The 16,195-nt window shown below is 56.4% G+C and overlaps 1 long non-coding RNA gene across 3 annotated transcripts; it reads right to left on the bottom strand.

The window, feature by feature from the left end:
- Positions 1–495: 495 nt before the first annotated feature.
- On the bottom strand, positions 496–9,726 carry LOC135579720 (uncharacterized). Of its 3 annotated transcripts, none has more exons than XR_010473319.1 (3): positions 9,392–9,726; positions 3,592–8,975; positions 496–2,962 (listed from the first exon to the last, which is right to left on the bottom strand). It is a non-coding gene; the product is annotated as an uncharacterized LOC135579720 (long non-coding RNA). The 3 variants fall into 3 exon arrangements; XR_010473322.1 differs by having other exon boundaries at positions 3,592–8,201; positions 9,392–9,724; XR_010473321.1 differs by having other exon boundaries at positions 3,592–8,281; positions 9,392–9,724.
- Positions 9,727–16,195: the final 6,469 nt, after the last annotated feature.

Below are 16,195 nucleotides of genomic sequence, written 5' to 3' on the forward strand. Positions count from 1 at the left end.
ATCAGGAGCTGACAAGATTTGTCAGGCCCTGACAGGTCCTGTTGGGCTCTGCCAAGCTTTGTCAGGCTCTGTGAGGATCCGTCAAACTCTCTCGGGCCCTGTCGGGCTCTGTCGGACTTTCTCAAGCTCTCTCAGGCCCTGCCTGGCTCTGTTGGTCTTTCTTGAGCTTTGTCTGCCCCTGTCATGCCCTGTCGGGTACATGGCTCAGCAGGGGAGGGGAAGGAGTTGTAGGTCTGTAGGCCACACCCCCTGCAGGGAGCCCACCAATGGGGGTGGAAGTGTGGGTCAAGGGGGAGGAGCCCAGCGGGGAGGGTGAGGTGCTTGGAAAGGGCGGGGGTCCTGGTTGGGGCACACCCCTTCAAGAAGGCACATTGGGGAGAGCTTGGGAGGGAGGTGGGGTTGGCAGTGGCCCCGCCCACATCTTCAGCCCCACCCTCAACCCTAAACCCCACCCCCAAATCCTTCACTGGAAATGGAAGAAACCAAATGCTTAAGGTTTTTTTACATTATTTAATTTTATTGGGTGAGAACTGGCCCCAAAACCAGGTTAAAAATCCCCCAACATGGCCCTGGGGGAGCAACGTCAGGATGGCAGCGGCACAGCGCTGCCCTTTTCCAAGATGGCCGTCAGGGGTAAACAGAGCCACAGGCCCCACCACCCACCTTGGGCCCCACCCCAAAATGGCCACCCTAGGCAGGCCCCACCCACCTCAGCCCCACCCTTCCAGCACAGGCTTGGCAGCCATGACAGTCATAGCCCCACCCACCAGCAGGGACACAGCAGCCGAGATGGCCACGCCCATCAGGGCAGCCACCTTGTTCCCATGGGCAGGGTGCAGGGCCACAGGAGCAGCCGATACAGCCGGGAGCTGCCGCCTGAGCACGGCGCAGACCAACAGCCCCTCCGGCAGTGCCAGCATGGCTGCCAGCCCTCCCCCCCCAGCCATCTTGGATTCCAAGCAGGGTGGCACCCAGCAGCCATGCTGTCCTCATTTTGTTGTGCACAGGGCCCCATGCAGCATCGCAACCCAGGACAGCTGGTGGGGTGAGGGGACCCAGGAACGTCAATCTATGGGTGGAATGCAGAAGCTGTGGGGTGCTACATATCAATGGGGCAGAGTGCTGGAAGTATATGGTGCTGCAGAGCAGTGCTGTGGCTGTATAGGGCAGACTGGATCTGGGGGGCACTGCTGTGGGTCTATGGGATAGGGTGCAGGAGCTAGTGCGCTGTAGGGCAGAATTGCTGGCCTATGGGCTAGTGGGAAGAAGCTATGGTGTTTTGTGGGACAGTGCTGTTGATCTATAGGGCAGAGGAACTATGGGGTGCTGTAGGGTTACACTGTGGGTCTATAGGGCAGAGTGAACAAGATATGGGGTGCTGTGGGACAGCACTGTGTGTCTATGGGGCACAGTGGAGATATAGGGTGCTGTGGAGCACTGCTGTCCATTTATGGTGCAGAGTAAAAGCAGCTATGGGCAGCAGTGACTCTATAGGGCAGAGGGGCTATGGGCTGCTGTGGGTCACTGTGTGGGTCACTCACCTGTAGGGGGTTCAGCCTCTTCAGGGGTGTTTCACACCACAACCACCCCATTGACCCCACAGCCGCCCTGACCCCCACACCGCCCCATAGACCCTTGTGACCCACCCATAGTGGGCAGTGCAGGCGCAGTCAGGAGGGAAGGGTGGTCAGGTGGACAGAGGTGTGGGGCGCTGTGGGGCAGCACTTTGCACCAATGGGGCAGAACACAGCACCTACAGGCTGCTGTGGGGCAGCTCTCTGGGTCTAAGGGGCAGAGTAGAGTCCTGTGCGGCAGCACTGTGGGTCTATGGGGAAGAGTAGAGTCACTATGGGGTGCTGGGGGGCACTCCTGTGGATGTATGGGGCAGAGTAGAGGAGCTATACGGTGCTGTTGGGCAGTACTGGGCATCCATGGGGCAGAGTGCAGGAGCCATGGGGTGCTGGGGGCACTCCTGTGGATGTATGGGGCAGAGTACAGGACCTATATGGTGCTGTGGGGCAGTACTGGGCATCCATGGGTCAGAATGCAGGAGCCATAGGGTGCTGGGGGGCACTCCTGTGGATGTATGGGGCAGAGTACAGGACCTATATGGTGCTGTTGGGCAGTACTGGGCATCCATGGGGCAGAGTGCAGGAGCCATGGGGTGCTGGGGGGCACTCCTGTGGATATATGGGGCAGAGTACAGGACCTATATGGTGCTGTGGGGCAGTACTGGGCATCCATGGGGCAGAGTGCAGGAGCCATGGGGCATTGTAGGGTAGTACAGTGGGTCTATAGGCCAGATGAGCTATAGGGTGCTGTGGGACAGCACTGTGGATCTGTGGGGCAGAGTACAGGAGCTATAGGGTGCTGTAGGGCAGCACTCTGCACCCATGGGGCAGAGTGGAAGACATATGAGGTACTCTGTGGCACTGCTGTAGACATATGGGGCAGAGTGGAGAAGCCATGGGGTGCTGTGGGATAGCAAGCAGGAGCTATAGGGTGCTGTGGGGCAGTGTTGTGGATCCGTAGGGCAGAGTGGAGGTGCTATGGGGCACTGTGGGGCACTGTGTGGGTCACTCACCTGCAAGGTGTTCAGCCTCTTCAGGGGTGTTTCACCCCACAACAACCCCATTGACCCCACAGCCGCCCTGACCCCCACACCGCCCCATAGACCCTTGTGATCCCCCCCCGCCCCATCCCCGCCATGGTGTGCAGTGGAGATGTGGCCAGCCGGAGGAGGTGGGGGGGGCGCACAGTCAGCAGGAGTGCAGTGGGGGGGGCACGGGATCAGCCGGGGGGCAGGGGGGCACAGTCAGCCGGAGTTGGGGGGGGCACGCGGTCAGCCGAGTTGCGGGGGGGGGGGGGGGGGGGGGGGGGCACGCGCGGTCAGCCGGAGCGGGGGGCGTGGTCAGCCGGAGGGGGCGTGGCCAGGCTGCCTTCGCTGTTCTCTGCGCAGGAGCTGCAGTGGGAAAGGGAAGGAAAGGGCCGTTATTTGTGTCACAGTCCTGGGAAACAGCCCCAAATCCCCCCGCTTCAACATTAACCGAGTGAGCAAATTAACTGCCAAAAAAATGGATCTTGAAAGCTTCTTTGAGCACAAATTATCCTAAAAACAGCCCCAAAATGAAGTAAATTGAATTTGAGACCAAACAGCCTTAAAAATCTCAAAATCCCGCCCAAATATGGTCCCTCACAGCTTTATATAATAAGATATATATGTAAAAATAGATTAGATACATTACATAGTAATTATACATAATATATATAATATATATTAATATTTAATGAATATCATTACAATAGTATATTATAGATATCATTATGCCATTATATATTAATTATAAATTTCATTACATAATATCAATGAGTATTAGTTGATCAGTTAATTATATCAGATTATATATTATATATTTCTACTAGTCATCATATTATATCGTTTATAGTAGCATATTGCTATACTGATTTAGTCTACATATTTACTATTAAATTAAAATTAACTTTAATAATTTAAATTTAAATTAAATTAAAAATAAGTTAAATTAAATTAAAATATAGAAATAAATTTTAAAATGGAATGTAAACAATTACGTGGGTTTAGGGAGGCGGCGACCAATCAGCGCCTTTCTCTCCTCAGAGGCAGCGACCAATCAGCGCCTTTCTCTCCCTCGGAGACAGCCGAGCGGGGCTGAGCCGGGGGAGGCTTTCCCGCCAGACGGCACCGGCCAATCAGCGAGCGTCTCCTCGGCCCCCTCAGCGTGAGGGAGAGCGGGACGGGGGAGACAAAATGGCGGCGGGTTAAAAAAGCCGAACATGTTCCCGCTTAAATATTAATTCAGTAAATTATATAAAGAAATAGATTTTTAAAGCTTTTTTTGGGGCCAAATCAGCACCAGATCTGGGACCCCCAGCTCTAGACACGTTCAATGAAGTGAATTCAGCCCTAAAACCCCCCAAAAAGCAACGAAATGCCCCTCCCGGCTTTAAATACAATAACTTACACACTTATTTCAACAACTACTTACATTATTTTAACAATTAATAATTTAAACAATTAAGCGGCTTTAGGAGCCTCAGAACCGCCCAAAATGCTCAAAAAAACCCTCATAAAACCTCAAAAAGCCCCGTTTAAATATAATAATGTAAATTAATAAGCGGTTAACAGAAAAAAACGCATTTGGACTCGCAATCCTGGGAAACAGCCCCAAATCTCCCCCCGGGCTTTAAATATTAATCTATTGTATAAATTCTTATCAATAAGTAGATTCAAAAAGCTTTAAAGTCGCAAATCGGCCCCTCAAACTTTAAACGCGTTAAATAAACCTTTCAAAAAGCCGATTTAGACCCCAACGGCCCCAAAACGGCTCCTCACAGCGCTAAATAATTGAAACAACTCAGCGTCTTCAGGAGCCCCGAACCGCAGTGAAATAATAAATCAAATAATAAACCAACAATTAAATCTTAGGAGCGTCAGACCCGCCCAAAATGTTCCAAATAAAACCTCAAATAAACCCTTTAAACATAACAATTTAAATAAATAAGGGCTCTAAAAAAACCGATTTGGACTCAAAATCCCGGGGAAAAGCCCCAAATCTCCCCGAGCTTTAAACTTTAATTCTCCTGATAAACCCTCAATAAACAGATTTCAAAGGCGCCTTCTGGCACAAATCGGCACCCAAAAATTACGTAAAAACATCTTTTAAAAGCCGAATTAGACCCAAACCAGCCCCGCTTGCTGAGAAAAGCCCCGAACCGGCTCCTCCCGCGTTCAACACAACGATTTAAGCCGCTAAAGCGGCTTCGGGAGCCTTAATCGCCCCCGCCCCCCCCCAAACCCGCGGCTTTAAAACCCCAGTTCCGATCAAAACCCCCAGATACACCCCAGCCCGCCGGTCACTCATTAACCCGCCGAGCCCCAATTAACACCCGCACGATAATTACCGCCCTGACCCGCCCCGTTAACTGATTCCGGCCGCCGTTCCTGCCGTTCTCCGGTTTCCCGCGGCGGGCGGGGGGGGGGGGGGGGGGGGGGGGGGGGCCGATGAGCTCGCGCTGCCGCTGCCGCCTCCGCCTTTCTGGTCCTGCGCGCGTTCTGCGCCGCCCCATTTATTACCTCGTTGTCCCGCCCGGTCCCGCCCCCCGCCCGCCCTCCTTCCAATGGACGATCCGCCCCGTCAGCCGCGCTGCCCAATCAGCGCTTCGTTGCTGTGGGCTAACGTCGGCGAGAAAACGCCGACCAATGAGCGCCTTTTCTACCTCAGGGGCGCTAGCGAATCAGCGCCTGTTACTGGGAGGGCGAACTTCGGCGGAAAGTGACCAATCAGTGCCTTCCTCCCCTCAGCGACACGGTGACCAATCAGCGCCTTTCTCCCACCCCCTCGGAGAACCCCTCGTGGGGATGAGCCAATGGACGACTTCCGAGTCTGACACTGTCAGCCAATCAGCGAGCGCCTCCTCCCTCCCTCGGTATAAAATAGCGAATGAGAGGAGAAGGGGGAAACAAGATGGCGGAAGAGAAGGCATCGTGTCGGCATGCAGCGGCGATTGAGGAGGAAGGAGGAGAGTCGGGGCTGGGCGGAAAACCGGCGGCTCCTCGGGCCGCGGCAGCAGCAGCGATCGGGGGATGTGGGGGGGGGGAAACCGGCGGCTCCTCCGGCCGCGGCAGCAGCGATCGGGGTGTGGGGGGGGAAAACCGGCGGCTCCTCCGGCCGCGGCCGGCACGTGGCTTCACCGGCACCGCGGCCGCGAGACCGCGCGCTGTGGGGCTGCGGGGCGGGTGTGGGGCCGGGGGCTCCAGGGGTCCCGCAGCGGCGGCCGTGGGGCGGGATGGGGCGGCTGCGGTGATAGCTGTGGGGCACTGGAGTGGCTGCTGTGGGGGCTCTGCAGAGGCGTGTCTGGAGCTCTTGCGGGGCAGGAGCAGGGCTGCTGTAGCGGTACCTGTGGGGCAGCCATAGGGCTGCCATGGGGTTACTTAGGGTCACGCATGGGTGGGGGGGCCGCGCGCGCAGCTGGGTGTAGCCCCACCCACGGGGGTGGGATCCGTGCTGAGGGGCGGGGACTGGGAGGACACGCCCATTAGGAGGCCCACCTGGGGGAACTGGGCAGGGGGTGGGGCCTCCGTGTGTCACACCCCCATAGGAGGAGCCGCTTGGGGTAGGGAGAAGGACACGCCCAAAGAGGGCGTAGCTTAGGAAGGGAGGGGTGGAGCCGAGAGTAGAGTGGGCTCTGTATAGCACGTGCTCTGAGGGGGCGTGGTTTAGCAGGGGCTGAGTTTAGGGGTGGAGCCGCGGGCGGGGCTTCGATGCATTATGCTGCTGGGAGGGGTCTGTAAGGGACACGCGCCTCGGGGAGGGCACAGACTGGCAGGGGCGGAGCTTGGACGGGGTGGAGTTGGGGGTGTGGCTTTCTCAGACCACGCCCTTGGAGGGAGAAGCCGGACTGGATAGCACACTGAAAAATTAAAATTAGCTGTTGTTAATCACATCTAGTTTGATGTCTTTTTATTTTAACTCAGAGGTAATTAATAGCGGTCATGTTTTTGCACAACCCCAAAAAAGCTGTGGTTAAATTCAGACTGTCATAACTGTTTTCTAATATTATTTTACATCTAAATATCTTTTAGTGTTCTGTTGGGAATCATTACTGCCTGGGAACTTTTTAATACCCCTGTTTATAAACAGCCACTACTTCGTGGTTCCTTTTATACTTCTCTTTAAAAAAAGAAATGTAACGTTTTGACTCTGTTTGGTTCTGAGCTTTGTTGCCTCCCATCTCATGGCTCTGTTATAATTTAAATACTAAACACTCCCGATCACTTTCCAATGCTGTTTAAAATCTAAAGCTTCCTCACTTTGTTTCCTATGCAGTCATTCGTGTCTGCAGTTTATTTCATAACGGTTGTTCAAATGAAGCTACCAATGACTCCACATTAGTTTTCTGCCTTTATCATTTAAAAGGAATTCCAAACAATGTGTTTTTTAAACTAGCATTCAGATTGGGAACAACTGCTGCCTAGTTCACCAAGTAATAGCTGAAATTAAATTTACTTCTTGCTCATGCCTATATAATTTCATCTATTTACACTTTAACATTTTTATCATTACATTACTACCAGGCGGATTTACTAGCACACATTATTTTTTATTGTAGATATAAACTAGAGGTTTTTTTCTCTACAGGTATTACTTCCAATTAGTGCTCCAGTATTTATATTCCACTCTTTTAAATTTTACTACATAAATTGGGGATTATTACTGTCTGCCTTGGAATTACCTTGGAATTTCCAGGCAAACCCACCGCAGCGCCTCGACGTGTCAAGATTGTCGGTGCCGGCTCCGCCAACAACGCGTCCAGCGAACGCCGCGGTGCTGCCGGGGCTGCGGCAGCGCGACGGAACCGACCGGAGCGCGGGGAGGAGACTCAGCCCAGCAGGTACCACACGTAACGTGGAACACCGGGCGGCCCAACTTCATTTCAAAGGAGGAACACGCACACGGAGCACAAAGGATGCTCTTCTGCACGAGACGCGCTGTCCTTAGCAGCTGCACAGCGACGCTGTCTCTGTGATTGGGAGATCTGGTGGCAAATGAGGGAGCTCTGCACGTTGCACCTTTCAAACCTGCACAGAGTCACACTTCACCCCGCAGGTGACACCAGAAACTAGGAAGCCTCCAAAAAGAATTTACAGCCCCACACCCAAACCAGCTGCACTCACCTCCACCACCAATCCTGCTCTACACACACCTCCTTCTCCTTCACACACCCTTCAACAGCCAGACCCACAGCCATCTCCTCACGGTCATTCACTGCACTGAACGCAGCAGGGTAGGGGTGGAGGGGGGAGAAAGCTAAAGGAAATTTTTTAAAAACTCCCTGTGTTTCTTTCAGTGGCATTTTTGGCGTTATTTTTGTTGGGGGCCGGGGGACATGTTGGGGTGTTTTTAATTAAGGAAACTGCTGTTTCAGCCTGCAAGTGAAAACAAACCACACGCACAAGGCTGGACACGGTCAAAGCAGCCCCAGCTCGTTCCGCAGTCGCTGACAGCGCGTCCATTCAGCCGTCTGCCCGCCCTGACGCGCTCCCCCAGCGTACCCGGCTGGACACACACACGTGTGCTGGGGAACTCGGACCAGCGCTGCGGTCTGGGGAGGAGTGAAGGACGAACCAGAAATAGATCCTGCAAGAATCCGTCTCTAAAACACTGTAGATCAACAACGACAGTTGTAAGTCACAGACACTCTTCCTTTTCTCTCGGACTCTCACAACAGTAATAAGTAAGTCCTGAAGGATGGAAAACACCAGGATAGGCTGGGAACAACAACAAAGGTAGGTAAAAGAAGGTAAATGGGGGCTCTCAGGGGCCCCAAAAGACAAGCTCAGCTGTCCTGAGAGGAGCAGATGGGAATCAGAGGAGTCCTGAGGGGATTGGGGAGGGGGCTGTCCTGGTTTCATTAAAAAACAAGTTTCTCTTTCAGTGAATTTGCCTGTCAGCTAAAGCTTCATATTAGCTGCATTTTCCTGGAGAACCAGATACATGTTTTGGTAAACAATGCAATGGAATGCTTACTTGTTGATAAGGACAGATTCACATCTTGCAAGAGGAGCAACAAGAAACAGGTGACCAACAAACTGACCAACCGTGTATAACATCCCCTTCACATGAATACTTCATACAGAAGTGGCAGATCATGAGGATCTTGTCCTCTTTGCCCCTTTTCGTCCCTTCTGCTTATGGTGACATTAGGAGAGGACCTTGCTAGTCGTCCCTGCAAACTGAGGCCTACTGAGAGACTGAATCCAGCTCCGGTTGGCTGCATAGTCCAGTCCAGGACTTCAGGTGCCAGCTCTGCAGTTGCTGAGACTTTCAGGATTGGTTTTGTATTATTTTCTCTACTCTTAATATAGCATTAGTAAAACATTGCCAGTTTTTCCAACTCTCTTCTCTCTGTCCTTCTTTCCCTCCGGATCGCCTGTCCTGAGTGGGAAGGGGGGAGAGGGAGGGGCAAAAGGGGGAAGTGGGGGGGAGACGGGGTTAACAATACATCTGCCAGGGTTTTACTGTCACCCCGCAATCTAAACCCTCGACAGGGGCCAACAGATGGGGGGTCCTGAGAGGAGACAAGAGGGGAAAATGAGGCCTCTGGGATGTGACAAGAGCAACTGGGGAAGTTTTGAGGGGAAGAGAGAAAAGAGGGGAATTTAATGGGGCAAAAGTTCAAACAGGCACCGTGATGCCACCAACGAGCCTGCAGGGACCCAAAGGCAGGCAGGGCAATCGCAGAGGAACTGGGAGGAAACGGGTTTCTGAGGGAACAAGGTGGCGAGTGAGCTTGTGAGGGGTCCAGAGGCAAAGGGATGTGTCCCGAGGAGAACAAATAGAGAGGTTCTTACTCTGAGAAGTTGTCCTTGACTTTGTTCCACCAGCAGCCGTCCTGCGGTCTCGGCACAGCCTGGGGATCCCTGACCCGCACCACCACAACCTTTAACAGCACATGGGGCTGCTCTAGAACCGCAATGACAAACAGCAAGTACTTCTCTAGGACAGCTTTGATGTGGGATTGTTCTGTTTTCTCTGCAACGGACAGGGAGACATTTCTCCTCCCCACAGTACCACTAAACACCCCACCCATGATTGTTCAGGCGTTTTGGGGCTGAAAGCCCCCATCTCTCACTGGCCTGCTCCTCCAGCAACATCATCGTCACCCCCCGAGTCCCCCCATTTATTCACTCAAAAAAAAAAAGGTAGAAAAGGAAAACAGCCCCAGCGGGCAGCACATTACTTTAAAACGCCATTTACCTATGTACATACCAGAGCGCCCAAACATGGGGGGGCAGCGCCCCGAACAGCCGCAGCCACGTCCCACAGGCCGGCAGCCGCCCCCCGGCACGCTGGGGACGGAGGACGGAGCCGCGTCTCCCGCTCCGGCGCTGCTCCCCCCACCCGGGCTGGGGGGTCTGCTGAGCACGGGGCGGTCACAGCTCCCCCTCTGAAACACAGGAATTCCACATTAGAGTTCCGCGTTGGGGCGGCCGGGTGCAGCACCGCGCTGTGCCCGCAGCCTTTCCTTCCTTGTCCAATTTATACAACGGCCTCGGCTCCTCAGATTCCGCCAGGGCTGCTCTCCTCGCATTCCCACCAGGTGGTTCCCCAATCCCTTTCCCGCGAGCTAAAATACCCCCCAACGGGCTCTTGTGCAGAGCACCGCTACCGCGCCGTCCTCCCGTTACGCGTCACGCAGGACGACACGGCTCATCTTGTAACAGAGACAAGCAAGAACTACGAACGCTTCTAGCGGCACTCCACAGGCAATACTAAAACCTGCCCACGACGTACCGCCCTCACAAGTTGTGCTCCAGGTTTATCCCGCCCTCTCCAAAACAAAACGATTCCGGCACGCGGCTCAAGTCCGTCTAACGCTCAGCGCCGCGATCGGGACGCTCGGCCACACGGGCGGCTTCACGGCGCTCGCGCCCCTTGCACGCTAAAGCCACCGCAGCTTCCGCTGTAGGTTTTGGCGTTCGAGTGCACAGTCAGAGCCGAGGCCTATCCGAGAATCAAACCGAACTGCGGGACGCCTCACCGCTACGTATGGGGCCGGCTCTACACCGCGACGGAGCGCCGGAACAACCGACACCAAAAGCTGGCCGCACGAGCAACCACCGCACGCCTGTAAGGCGCTCGCAAGCCCGTGCGCGCTATCCTGCCTAAATTCCGTACCGCGACTTACGGACGCCCCGCGAGCGCGTGCCCGGTCCTGGCTCCCAGCGCAGAAAGACCCCTCGCCAGAGGTCCTCGTCCGTCCCCGCCGCGACGCGACCGAGACGAGGAGTCTCTCCAGAGAAACCCCCGGGGCGCGCCGACAGAGCCCTCGACTCCGCGGGCCCCGCGGCCGCACAGAGCGGGTCCTCCGGCCGCCTCGCCGGCTGAAACGGGGAAGGGAACGGGACGGCAGAGTCAGCAGCGCTGCTAAGCCGCATTCTTCACAGTATCACAGTATGTTTGGGACGGGAAGGGACCTCAAAAGATCATCCAGTCCAATCCCCCCATGGAGCAGGAACGCCCAGGTGAGGTCGCACAGGAGCACGTCCAGGCGGGTTTTGAATGTCTCCAGAGAAGGAGGCTCCACAAACCCCCTGGGCGGCCTGGGCCAGGCTCTGCCACCCTCACTGAGAAGAAGTTTCTTCTCAAATTTAAGTGGAACCTCTTGTGTTCCAGCTTGATCCCATTACCCTTTGTCCTATCGTTGTTTGCTACCGAGAAGAGCCTGGCTCCGTCCTCGTGGCACTCACCCTTTATGTATTTATAAACATTGATAAGGTCCCCCCTTAGTCTCCTCTTCTCCAAACTAAAGAGACCCAGCTCCCTCAGCCTTTCTTCATAAGGGAGGTGCTCCACTCCCTTAATCATCTTCGTTGCCCTACGCTGGACTCTCTCCAGCAGTTCCCTGTCCTTCTGGAACTGAGGGGCCACAACTGGACACAATATTCCAGATGCGGTCTCACCAGGGCGGAGCAGAGGGGAAGGAGGACCTCTCTCGATCTACTAGCCACCCCCCTTCTAATACACCCCAGGATGCCATTGGCCTTCCTGGCCACAAGGGCACAGGGCTGGCTCACGGTCATCCTGCTGTCCACCAGGACCCCCAGGTCCCTTTCCCCTACACTGCTCTCTAATACGTAATTTCCCAACCTATACTGGAACCTGGGGTTGTTCCTGCCCAGGTGCAGGACTCTACACTTGCCCTTGTCAAATTTCATCAGGTTATTCCCCGCCCAACTCTCCAGCCTGTCCAGGTCTCTGATGGCAGCACAGCCTTCTGGCGTGTCAGCCACCCCTCCCAGCTTGGTGTCATCAGCAAACTTGCCGATAGTGCACTCTATTCCCTCGTCCAAATCGTTAATGAATATACTGAATAACATTGGCCCCAGCGCTGACCCCTGAGGCACTGCACTGGATACTGGCCTCCAGCTGGACTCCGCACCATTGACTACCGCTCTCTGGCTTCTCTCCTTAAGCCAGTTTGCAACCCACCTCACTGCTCTGTTGTCCAGACGAAGCTGTTCCATTACTTTCCCAGGGACAGAGCTGAGGCTGACCGGTCTCTAATTACCCGGGTCCTCCTTCTTGCCCTTTTTGAAGACTGCAGTGACATTTGCTTTCCTCCAATCCTCGGGCACCTCCCCCGTTTCCCAAGACTTGGCAAAGATGACGGAGAGCGGTCCAGCAGTGACTTCAGCCGGCTCCCTCAGCACCCGCGGGTGCATCCCATCCGGACCCGTGGATTTATGGATGTCCAGACTATTTAATTGCTCCCTAACCCAGTCCTCATCGACTAAAGCAAACTCCTCCACTGACCTGGCTTCATCCGGGGTCTCAGGGGTACAGGGCTCCCCAGGACGGCCTCCGGCAGAGTAGACAGAGACAAAGAAGGCATTCAGGAATTCTGCCTCCTCTGTATCTTCTGCCACCAGGGCACCCACCCCGTTCATCAGTGGGCCTACATTGCCTCTGGTGTTAGTTTTATCTGCTATGTATTTGAAAAAGCTCTTTTTGCTGTCCTTGACCCCTCTCGCCAGCTGTAATTCTAGGGGGCCTTGGCTATCCTAGCTGCCTTCCTGCATCCTCTAACAGCAGCCTTATATTCCTCCCAAGTGGCCAGCCCCTGCCTCCATGACCTGCAAACTCTCCTCTTCTGCTTGAGCATACCCAACAGGTCCCTGTTCAACCACGCAGGCCTCCTGGCTCCCTTCCTTGACTCCCTTCGTGTGGGGATGCTCTGATCCTGAGCGTGGAAGAAGCAATCTCTGAATGCAACCCAGCTATCTCGGGCCCCTTTTCCTTCAAGCACTCTTGCCCGTGGGATTTCCCCCAGCAATTGCTTGAAAAGGCCAAAGTTAGCCCTGCTAAAGTCCAGGGTTGCAATTCTACTTGCTGTTCTGTTCCTGCCACCCAAGATGCTGAACTCCACCTTCTCGTGGTCACTGCAGCCCAGGCAGCCCTCAACCTTTACTGCTTCGACCAGACCCTCCTTGCTAGCGAGGATGAGATCCAGCAGTGCACCTCTCCCAGTCGGCTCCTCCACCACCTGCATGAGGCGGTTCTCACCGATGCACGGCAGGAACCTCCTGGACTGTGGCTGGCTGGCTGAACGGTCCTTCCAGCAAACACCAGGGAACTTAAAATCCCCCACAACAACCAGGGCCTGTGACCGTGAGGCCGCTCTCAGCTGCCCATAGAAGGCCTCATCAACTTCCTCAGCCTGATCTGGTGGCCTGTAACAGACGCCCACAGCAGTGTCACCCCTGCCAGCCTGCCCCTTGATCCTGACCCATACACTCTCAACTCGCTCCTCATCCGCTCCTGGGCAGAATTTAGTACACTGTAGCTGCTCTCTCACATAGAGAGCAACTCCACCACCACGCCTGGCTGGCCTGTCTTTACTTCATTTGATGAGGTTAGTTGTAATCGTTTAGTTTCTCGCTGACAACACGTCTCTTAATTATTAGTTAAATACAAACTAAGCTCTCAGCTCCTAAACAATGTGTTACTTAACCTTCCGTCTCCCTCTTGTCGTGCAGAAGGAGCTAAAAGGTGAAAACCGTCCCCTCACCGCGCAGGCGGTCAGAAAGCATTTCCCTCACGTCAACCGGTTCCTGAGGGCCGCATCTTGTAGAACTTCACCGCAGCGTACGCTGACTCGGCAGCTTCTCTTCAAAAGCGGGAAGAGAAAACAGGGACAGGCACCTGAAAAAACAAGGCAGAGAACAGAGCAGCTGGGAACACCGTGTCATTCGCACGTGCACGTCCCACAAGCCCCCGAGCGTGGGGGGGCTCCCCGAGGAAAACAAAGCGGGGGCAGCGCCCCAAACAGCCGCAGCCCCGGCCCGCAGGCCGGCAGCCGCCCCCCGGCACGGCAACGCTTCCGGCCGACCCGAGAAGGGAGCCGTTCGTGCCGGCCGGTATCGACACCCCCCTTTTCCAGGCAGCTCGGAGAACTCCCTTTGCCAGCGTTGTCCTGGTACGTTTCCCTCGTCCGGCTGCTCTTGTCTGTACCCCGCGTGCACCATCAAGATGGTTTTCTAGGCACGTTTCCCATCGCCTCGTTCGCACAGAGCTTCTAAATTCGCTCTTACCTGTTCGTCCGATCTCGACAGAGCGCTTCAGCTCCTCGCGCCGCGAGGCGCCGCTGCTCTCCCGTCGCCGGTGACGGCTCCTTTGGACCCTAATTCTGATCGGGCTATTAATCTCCTATTAATTGCTTACCCTCTTTGTTACAGTTCCCTGACGTTGGCTGGAGGACACGGCCACCTGGGCTCAGAGACGCGGCTTCCGTACCGGTCTCTGTCCTTTCGGTGGCTGGTTTGACAGCGGCGCCTGCCAATTTATGGCCAGTTTCCTGATCAGCGTTTCCCTTCTGAGGCCCGTTGCAACGCGTGACGGCAACTCTCCTAGCAACAGCACAGCTTCCAGCAACCGGAGCATCACGTTTAATCTGCCTCCCTTGTGCCGTTAATACACTTTATTCTTTTCAAACGGCTTCAAGGGCCCGCACCCTTCAAGAAACCTGCTTAGAATCAGTGCAGCTACTAATCTTCTTCTCTTTGCGTAACTCTACAGCTCACGCGAGAGCAATTGCTTCAGCTTTCTGGGCAGAAGTCCCTGGAGGTAAAGCTTTAGCTTCCCTTACCTGCTGGGCGGTCGGCCCCGCACGCCCGGCTTCACGTACCCCTCGCTTTACGCAAAGCTGCTCCCATCGCTGACCCGGGAGGCTTCGGCATCCTCCAGCGGCCGGTCCCTTCAATCCGCTTCTGCTGTTGCCGAGCAACCGCGGGCCACCGACTGCCAGACGGATCCACTGAGGAAAGAAGCCGCGCCGAAAACGTTAGCAGGAGCAATATTTACATCGTTAAACGTTTAAGGAGGCACCGAGGGAGGGATGTCGTTTGCACACCAATGGGGACCTGACCCCCGTCGGGGGGGGACGGACACCGGCACGCACAGACCCGACCGCGAACCCCCGCGGCTCGACCGGCGTCTCTGCCCCCCCCCCTTGCCGTGCGCTGCAGTACCCGAGTTTCGCCACAGGGCGGCAGCACCGAGGCGCGCCGCGGCACCGCGTTGGGGCGGCCGGGTGCAGTACCGCGCTTTGCCCACAGGACGGCGCCACTGAGACCCGCCGCGGCAGCCCCGGGCGAGCGGTCGTGCCGCGTTTCGCGGGAATCCCGCCAAAAAAAACCCAAAAAACAAACGCGACCAAACAAAAAAGCGCACAGAGAGAGCCGCGGCGCGAAAGCCGCGCCCGCAGGCCACGGAACCCGCCGGGGCTCGCCCCGAGCTCCCGCCGGAGCGGCGCCCCGCTCGCCACGCCACCCAGCCCGCCCGCAACCGCGCCTTAGCTCTGCTTGTTACCGTCCCCGCGACCGACGGGGGCTGCGCCGCTCCCGGAGGGGCTGCCGCACCGGGCACGGGCGCTGCGCCGGAGGGAGACGCGGCTCCGGACCGCACGCCTCCCAGCAGCTTCGCCAGCGCGGCCGTAAGGGCGGGGGGGGGGGAACCGGAACCGAAGGCCTCCGCGCCGCGCCGCGCCGGCCCCTCCCGCTCCCCCCGTTCCAACGGCACGGTCACCCTCGCCGCTGCCGCACTCACCTGCCGCCTCTTTCGCCGCTCCGTTCCCCTCGCGCTCCCCCGCCGTCCCGCCGGGCTCCGCGGGCACCGACAGCCGCCGCGCCCCCGAGACGCCCGCGGCGGGAGGTCCCCGGCTGTCGCCTCCTTCCCCTCCGCCCTCCTGCCGCCTCCGGGGAACCTCACGAAGGGCGACCCTGAGCCGCCCGCCTCCCGATGCCCGGGCGCCGGCCGCAGCGAGCGCTCCGCAGCCGCCCCGACCCCCGTTCCCGTTCGCTCCCGGTCCCCCCCACCCCGGCCCCGGCCCCGAGACACCGCGGACCTATCAGCGCTCGCGGTTTGGGCATGCGCACTAGGGAGATTGCAGCACCCGCCCCTTGCCGCATCCCGGTTGGCTCCCCGGGACACGTCAATCATCTCCCTCTCCGCCTATCAGCGCTCGCAACTGGGGCATGCGCAGTAGGGACACCGCAACGCCCGCCTCTTCCGCACCATCATTGGCTGCGGGCGGCACGCAGTACCCAGCCCTCGACGCCCGCCCCTCCGGCAATCTGATAGGCAGACAGCATGAA

This window comes from Columba livia, chromosome 6 (genome assembly GCF_036013475.1).
Source record: "Columba livia isolate bColLiv1 breed racing homer chromosome 6, bColLiv1.pat.W.v2, whole genome shotgun sequence".
Taxonomy (NCBI): Eukaryota; Metazoa; Chordata; class Aves; order Columbiformes; family Columbidae; genus Columba; species Columba livia.